Source organism: Arvicanthis niloticus, chromosome 30 (genome assembly GCF_011762505.2).
Source record: "Arvicanthis niloticus isolate mArvNil1 chromosome 30, mArvNil1.pat.X, whole genome shotgun sequence".
Classification (NCBI taxonomy): domain Eukaryota; kingdom Metazoa; phylum Chordata; class Mammalia; order Rodentia; family Muridae; genus Arvicanthis; species Arvicanthis niloticus.
Genome location: NC_133438.1, coordinates 8,158,703 through 8,167,638, shown reverse-complemented (window position 1 = coordinate 8,167,638; position 8,936 = coordinate 8,158,703).

Sequence of the window (8,936 nt, the reverse complement as noted above, 5' to 3'; positions counted from 1 at the left end):
CCCAGATGAACCTTAAATGAAGAATGGACACAGAAAATCTGGTTTATTTGTATAATAAAATACTATTCTATTAAGAAAGAGAACACCATGAGTTTTGCAGGCAAATGAACAGGACTAGAAAATAACATTCTGAGTTAGGGTAACCCAGACCCCAAATGACATGCATGGTATGTACTCACTAGTAAGTGAATCTCAGCCAAAAACTACAGAATACTAGGATACAACCTCTTAGAACTTAAGAAGCTTGACAAGCAGAAAGACCAAGTGAATATGCATCAATTTTACTTAGAAGGTGTAAGAAAATAATTATGATAGGCAGAGGGAGGGAGGAATCTGGGTGGGAGAGGGGAGGAAAAGGGGAAGAAGGGAACAGGATCAGGTGTAAGGGGGAGGGGCAGGAGCGAAACCCTAAGGGCCTGCAGAATGAATGGAAATATGCAGCCTCATGGGGGTGGGAGGTGCTGGGGGCCCTCTAGAAAGTACCAGAGACCTGGAAGGTGAAAGACTCTCAGGAATCGATGGAAGTGGCCTTAGATGAAATGCCCAACAATGGAGAGAGGAAACTCAAAGAGTCTACCTCCAGTAGATAGAAAGAACCTCAAGTGGAGAGATGGGATTGCCAATCCACAGCCACATTTCTGACTCAGAATTATTGCTGTCTAAAAGAACTGCATGGAAAAAATGGAGAAGAGAATGAGGGAAATGTGGTCCAGTGACCATCCCATCTTGGGATACATCTCATGGGAAGGCACCAAGGCCTGACACTAAAGCTATGTTGTGCTGACAGACAGGTGCCTAGCTTGGCTGTCCTCAGACAGGCCCATCCAGCAGCTGACTGAAACAGATGTAAATACGTATACCCAACGAATGGACTAAAGTTGAGGACCACTGTGGTTGGATTAAGGAAAGGCTGGGAGAAGCTGATGAGGAGGGAGACCCTATAGGAAGACTAGCAGTCTCAACTAACCTGGACACCTAAGATCTCTCAGATACTGAGCCACCAATCAGGCAACATACAGGAGCTGTCTGAGGCCCTGGACACATGTATAGTAGAAGACTACTTGGTCTGGCCTCAGTGGGAGATGTGCCTAATCCTCAAGAGACTTAAGGCTCCAGAGATGAAGGAGACCTGGTGGTGGGAGGAGCATCCTTTTAGAGACACGGGGAGGAGAAATGGAATGAGGATGTGGGACGGGGGACTTGGAGGGGGTAATGACTAGAATGTAAATAAATGAAATAATAATAATAATAATAATAATAATAATAATAATAATAATAATAATAGAGATTGCTCAACTAATGCAGGTACATGATGCCCCTACAGAAGACATAATTCAACTACTCAACTCACATTTCTCATAAGTTGATCATAATTAAATGTAACTCCAGCTCCAGGGTATATGACTATTTCTTTATGCCTCACAAGAATCTGAATACACATGGTACACACAGACACACACAGACACACACAGACACACACATACACAAGAATATATCTTTAAGAAAAGTAAAATCCAAAGACGTTGCAAAAGGATCAATATGCACTAATTACAAGTCAATAAAATAAATCCAGAGTCAATAAATTGATATTAAATGAACTAAAATAAGATTAAATTTAACAATTCTGAGCAAGTGCCTTATGACTACACCTTTGAAACACATCTACTAAAAGGAGGAAACTGAGCAAAATTATAGTCTTCAATCAGATACATACTGACCTTAACCATAGACTATAGTCTGTATGGCAGAGAGACAGGGCCAGCATTCTCATGAGGAATGGTACTGAGGCAGGTCTGGAAACCTTGCCTATGCAAGGGACCACAAAGATAAGTCAATTATGTACAGCAACACCAGATTTCACAAAGAAGCATCTACACAGTTCCTGTGCTTAGGCACAGTTACTACAAATGATCATCCATAGATCACTATTCATAATAAATACTATACACTCTTTGCAGAATGCCAGTTCAATACCATCTGATTGCTCTGACCATTGCTTTAGCCATGGATAGGAACCTATATTCTACTGAACTTGTTTCTAAGATTATACTTCCCTGCTTACTGTGGAGAAGAAGTATAAACATCACACAGAATCATAAATAATGTTGCAAAACAGGTGATGGTCTCCCTAAATATGCCTGAGAAGATAAAATCATGTGTTTACTAGTATTTACAGGCTCAACTGAGGAAACTTATTTGATTGAGAGAACATCCCTTCAGTGCTACAAATCTTAGCAGATGAGATTGTGTGTGGTGGTCCCATGCCTGCTTTTAGGACCATTCCCAGATTCTAATAAGGAGAACTGGGTTCACATTTATCGCAATCTATATATGTCAAGGATAATGACATGAAGTAAAGAAATATTAAGAAGTATTTTTTCCAAAATATTTAAAAAAGTGCTTTTTATAGGTTCTTAGAAGTATAATATACTAACGGTGAAATTGTCATTCCTGTAATGTTAAACTGGTACTTAACACACTTTAAGTCTTGCACTGAAATTCCTGGTAGTTTTCTCTCATCTTGCTATTTACATACTATGTTCTTCAGCTTACCAACAGACCTGTCCTTTCTATCTTGGGTGACTGTGAACAATTTCCCTATCTGTATTAAATACTGTCCAGGGACACAGTGTCATCCAGGGCCATAGTCTCTTTGATGCCTCATTTCAGCTGGAATTGGATCTGGCTCGCCATATAGATGATGATCAGGGTATCCAATTTCTCTAAGATCTGAGAGGACAGGTGGAAGAAACTAGAGTCTGATAATGTAAGCATTCCTACTAGACTCTGCCCAACAGTTATCTATAGGCCTGGTAGGCCTGGATTTTTATAAAAGGGGCTGTTTGGCCCCTCCTTACTCCCCCCTTTTTTCTTTCTCTCTGTTTATCTGTCTGTCTTTCTATCTTTACTCCCTTCTCAACTTCCCTTTCCATGCCCTAAATAAACTCTGTTCTATACTATACCCTTAATGGCTGGTATCTGGGGGTTGGGTGGATGCCTCAGCATGGGCCTGCTGAGGCACCACCTCCCACTGTACCATAAAGCGAACAAAGCATATCCTGGGTCTGTAGGATGCCAACACAATTAAGAGAGACTTTAACCTTGACTCTATGATGGTATTGGCACAACACCATAGAAAGATACATTTCTGGTTTTAAAACTTTTGTTCAAACTTTGAATCCTTCCACATACCCCGACTTTTTTCTGGTAATGGGGTAGATGTATTTGAAATGTGAATCCTTGAGACCTAATTGTAAGACATTTAAAATTGTTTATCCAATGCCTTGCTGGAATAGCTCATGTTAGTGTTTTGACACGGCTCACAGTGATGATACTTACGACTATAACAACACTGTGTATGTTGTGGCCCATGCCCGCTATGACATGTTTCATCAACAAGTTTATAGTGAGCCAGTGGCCAATAGAAAATTAAGTGTCCAAGAACTTTGTCTTCTACTTGATGGTATTTGGTGTCACCAATATCCTATAATTAAGAGTCACTCATAACAGTCATGAGTGGTGTATGCCACGTTTAATACCAGTATTCGGGAGGCAGATGCAGGTGGATCTCTGTGAGTTTGAGACCAGCCTTGTCTACAATGCCAGTATCAGGACATAGAGAAACCCAGTGTCAAAAGGAAAAGAAAAGTTGCTCAGATGCTCAAACAAGAAACCTAAGAAAATGTTTCCCAAAAAGAATTCCTAAATATTTTTAATAACTGAGAGGTAAATCTAGATGTGGATAAACATTTTAATGATAAGGCATTAGAGTGCAATTACAGAAGCTTTCAATGATATCAGGAATTTGGTAAGAGAGTACCTTGGTGATTTTATGGCTATTTGAACATTGGAAACATTTTTTTGTCATGTATCCCCTTGTTGTTGACAAGATGAGACTTTGTTTAATTGTCAAGATGTTAGTGATCAATAAAATGGATCATTTTAATAACTCTTACCAAGTAAGTCTGCCCCACTGTAGGCTCTGAGGACCTCACTTTCTTGGTACTCTGAGAATATTCACACAGGATATGATGTTGAAATTTAGCTCAGTATCATTAACATACTGTGTGCGCGTGCGTGTGTGTGTGTGTGTGTGTGTGTGTGTGCACGCACGCGCCCACGCATGTGCGTTTTGCATGTGTATCTAGACTTTCTGTCCACAAAGCACACCATGAATACACCATAAACTCACTATCTCCTGGCTGTACTTGAACTTAGATCTTCCTGCATCTGCCTCTTAAGTGTTGTATTTAAAGGCATGTGCTACCATACTCAGTTCCAGCTTAACGATTTTTATTATCCTAATTTGTAAATGAATTCAGATACCAAGGAGAAATTTTTCATCTTGAATTAAAAAAGGAAACAACTTTCCTTGTTAACCCTGGATTTCAATCATTGTTTGCATTCTGTCACATATGTACACACACTTCTCTTGACAGTTATAGAATGCCCCGAGGAACCTTCAACCTAAGGAGGGTCTCTTCCTTTTAAATTCTACCAAATTTTCTTGGTTAAGGTCCTCAACTCCTCAGTCATCAGAAGTTATTTATCACTGTACATTGATGGAATACCAAGTCACAATGGCTGACAGGTACAACTATAGCAGTTCCATTCATCCTGCTGCTCCCAATCCACTCGTTATTAACAAGACACTATTGATGTCACTTATACGGTAAATGATTAAAAGTCAAAAGATATTATTTGTTTCTGTAGCACACATGCAAACGAGCTTTGATTTAGAGTAGAAGAAAAATGAATGTCATTGTGAAGTAGGTGTGCTGGCAACCATTTCTCTGAGCTACAAGAAAATCTCAATTCCAAATATTTGAAGAGAATCATTTTTCAAAATGCTAAAAAAAACCCTGGGAAATCATAGAATTAGGAATATATACCTTTATGTGTTAAGAATGGCTGGATGCTTTTCATATGATTTATGTGGCAAAGGGAAATACACATAACAGGAAAATGTTCAAAGTCATCATGGAAAAATTATAGTTATATTTCACAGTGTTACCCCATAACCATAACTACTGCCATTCTACCTTGTTCTTTATAAATGAACAGTGGCCTCTGACTCTGTTTTTTTTAATCTTAGAAAAAGACTATTTCTGTGAATCTTTGCATCTATATGTTTCACTAAATCACAAATGGCATATTTTACAAAGGTTTTTAAACTTTGTATAAGTGGATTTCACCATAATGAATAAAGCAGATGTATTTAATATTTTTAGGTGGAAAATCTTAAAAAAGCCTACTAGCTTGAAACCTCACACTGTATTTCAGCATATGAGAAATAAAAGCAATGTTGCCGGGCCAACATTGTACCATTTTGTAAAGCACTGCACTGATTTCCCACAGAAACTTTTTCTAGTCCACTTAAATTTTATAGGCTTTGCATGATATTGTTTCAGTATTTTTAATCAGAGATTCAACAATTCTGATTAATATAACAAAAAGTATCTGGCAATTATATTAGAATACTAATTTATGATAACTGAAAGTTTTCTTACAACACTGAGACAGTATTTTTCTTTGTTTCAAACTACAGTAGAATCCAGGGATAAATTTTAGGTATGAGACATTATTAAGGAATAACAATTGCATCTTATGTTTATCTATAAAATGGATAATGAAATGAAGAACTAAAAAGATAAATTCTCACTAGATGTTGTATTAGTAAGCTTTCCTTTCTTTGAGAAACTAAAAATCAACTAAAGGCAGGGGGATAAATTAGGCTCACTGTTTCAGTGCTTTTAGCCCCAAATCAGACGGTTTTATTGATACAGAATTCAGAGAGACAGAACACAGTGGCTCCTCCATGTTAAGGAAGTTTTCACTCACAATACAAAGTCTTCCTGACCTCTGCTCCCCAGATCCGGACCACAAGGTACCTTAGGGAATGGTGGATTTTCCAGTCACTCTAACCTGACCTTTCTGCACTTGCACCCTCCAACTCCCAACTGCACCCCCACCTTATTCCTCCCACCAAACCCTGGTTCAGGTTATGTGACTTCCTTAACCCCAGGAGCTCCAGGCACTTTCTCTTCATTAGTTTCCTATGTCTACCCATTTTTCTCCCTCTAATAGGTTGGTATCTGTGCCTTATGGAGACCAACCTTACGGAGACGGTGCCTTACGGATAAAATAGTTCCTCCTACTCAATCTCAGGCTTCCTTCCACACAGCTCCAGTTGTCAGGCTGCCTGGACCCGCTCTGAATAACCGCTCACATGCTTGCCACCAGCCTAGAACAGAACTGGATATAGTAAGACGCTGTACCCGATATCTGACCCTCACAGTGAATCCTCAAATCTTCAGTTACAGGTGTTCTCACCTAACTTCTCATCTTGGGCTCTCATTTCTTTGTGGCAATCATAAAGTCTAGGATTTTAATTCATCCACATCTAACGTCCCTGTTCTATCACTTGCCTATTCAAGCAAGTGGCTGTTGCCCCAGGAAACAGGTAACCTAAGGGAGCTTTCTGGATATTAGTCACATAAAGGACCAGCAAATATTTGATTGAATCAGAAAATATACATTACGGAGTGCCACAATTATGGTAGTAAACATTAACAGTTACTGAACAAACTTTTTACTCCTTAGAATTTTCAGTCTGAGATTTATGTACTCCAGGGTGTAAATACAGCATTCAGAAATTTGTCTTTATACGCTGAGTATTTATTTTATACCTTAGATTTCAGCTCAATAAACATGTGAGAATATATCAGGCCACTCTATTTTATAATTAGAAAACTCACTGTAGCTTAATATAAAATTAGAAAGCATATTTTGAATAATTATGACCTTTCACCTGTTGGGAGCCACAGTGAGCCTGTCAGCATTCGCCATTCCAAGATGGCCCGGACATCGTGTCCTCCCCACTAGTAAACAATTAACTGCGCAGGTGCAAAGGCAAAAAGCCCGCCAAAGTCACTGGCCAATCCCGAGGCGTAATATTGGGTGATGAGTGAACAGCCAATCAGAAGTGAACACGTCACTCTAGGGTGTATTTAAGCTGTGCCTCTTCCTGTCTTTGGCCCTTCTGCGTTCTTCACTTCTGCTGATACAAGATTAAACCCTCGCTGTGGTAACTACCCGAATTCTGCTTCTCGTGTCTCTCTTCCACGGGCGAAAGGGGACACAGGAGCTGCGCAGAACAGTTCACCAACATCAGAAAAATGTCTCCTTTGTTGAAGAACAGCCCTCGGCTCACGCACATTGGCATACTGTTTTGTTTTTTTTTTTAATTTCAGGGTTTGTTGACAGAGACTCTCTCTCTCTCTCTCTCTCTCTCTCTCACACACACACACAGAGAGAGAGAGAGAGAGAGAGAGAGAGAGAGAGAGAGAGAGAGAGAGAGAGAGAGATTTTGATTGAGTTTCTCTTTCCTTCATGTTTCTCCATTTTTGTTGCGTGGAAAGGTCCAGTCCGGTGCTTTCTGAGGAATGTCTTTCTCACGTGCAGGTCTCACACTCCTCAGTCAGCCCTCGATGTTGATGAGAGTAGACTGTAGCAAAGGACCCAGGTATGTTAGAGAGTCCGAGCAAGGGATGCAGAAGGACTCAAGTGATAGCAGAAACGGGACATGAAATTGTTTTGGGTGGGCTGTTTCATTAAAAAATGATTTTAGATAATCCCACTGAGTAATCTCAGGATTATCCTATTTTGGAAGATTCTCAATGTGAGAATACTGAGAGACAAAGATAATTTTATTTAACTATGCATGTCTCTATAATTCACATGATGGGTTGTGCATTCATATCAATATTAAATGGTTTTCATTAATTAATTAATTTTTGTGTTTCTTCTTCTTTAAATTTTAAGTCAATGTTTTCACTAGATATGAACTCACTACATTAAATAGTAATTTTTATTTCCCCTTCTACTGCTTCTCTAAAAATAGGACTCCCTCCCCTCCCCCAAATCACTCACTCTTGCCACACCAAGTCTTTACAGGATTAGGTGCATCCTTTCCCACTGAGGCCAGACAAGGCTGCCAAGTTACAAGAATGGGGATCCACAGGCAAGGAACCAACTCAGGGACAGGACCTGCAAAAAACCAAATTGCACATCTGCTATATACGTGCAAGGTAGGGAGTGCTAGGTACATCTCATGCTCCCTTTTTAGTTGGTAGTTCAGTCTCTGGGAACCCCCCAAAATCTAGGTTAGTTGATTTTGTTGGTCTTCCTGTGGAGTCCTTGTCCTTTTCAGGTCCTTCAATCTTTCCAACTCTTCCATGAGACTACCCAAGCTCTGTCTAATGTTTGGCTGTATGTCTCTGCAATTGTTTCCATTCACTGATGGGTGGATCCTCTCCAAGGACAGTTATAATAGGCTCCTCTCTGCAAATATAATTGAGTATCAATAAGTTTCACCGTTTGGTTCTTGAGCATGGGATGGGTCTCAATTTGGACAAGTCATTGGTTGGTCATTTCCTCCTTTTCTACTCTTTGTCCCTGTACAAGGTGTTTTTCAGATAGGTTTTCTGAGTGTACCCCTTTGGGTTATGGTCACTACAATTATTTCAATATAGTGTTTAATAATGACAATTGATGCATCTTATTTTTCCTGTTCTCAGTGTATTTGGAATATTTTGTAGTTCCTTTAAGTTCTCTATCTTTAATGGCTAATTTCTTCATTTCCTAAAAATAACAGGATTTTTATAAAAATTGTTTAATAATTTTTAAGAGTATCATCCACTATCTACATTGTCTTCCCACTGATAGCCCCTGTCATCTCTCTTTATGTCAACACTCAATGGTTTACATTGCTATAATTTTAATACATTTTGAAATCAGCTCTGGGTTAGATTTTTCTCTCATAATTCTTGAAGAGTTTCTGGTTTGTCACAATTTACAAATTTTAGAAAGTTTTTCTTTATATAAACAGTGTTAATAGAATTTTTATATAAATTGCTTAGAATCTTTATAGAACA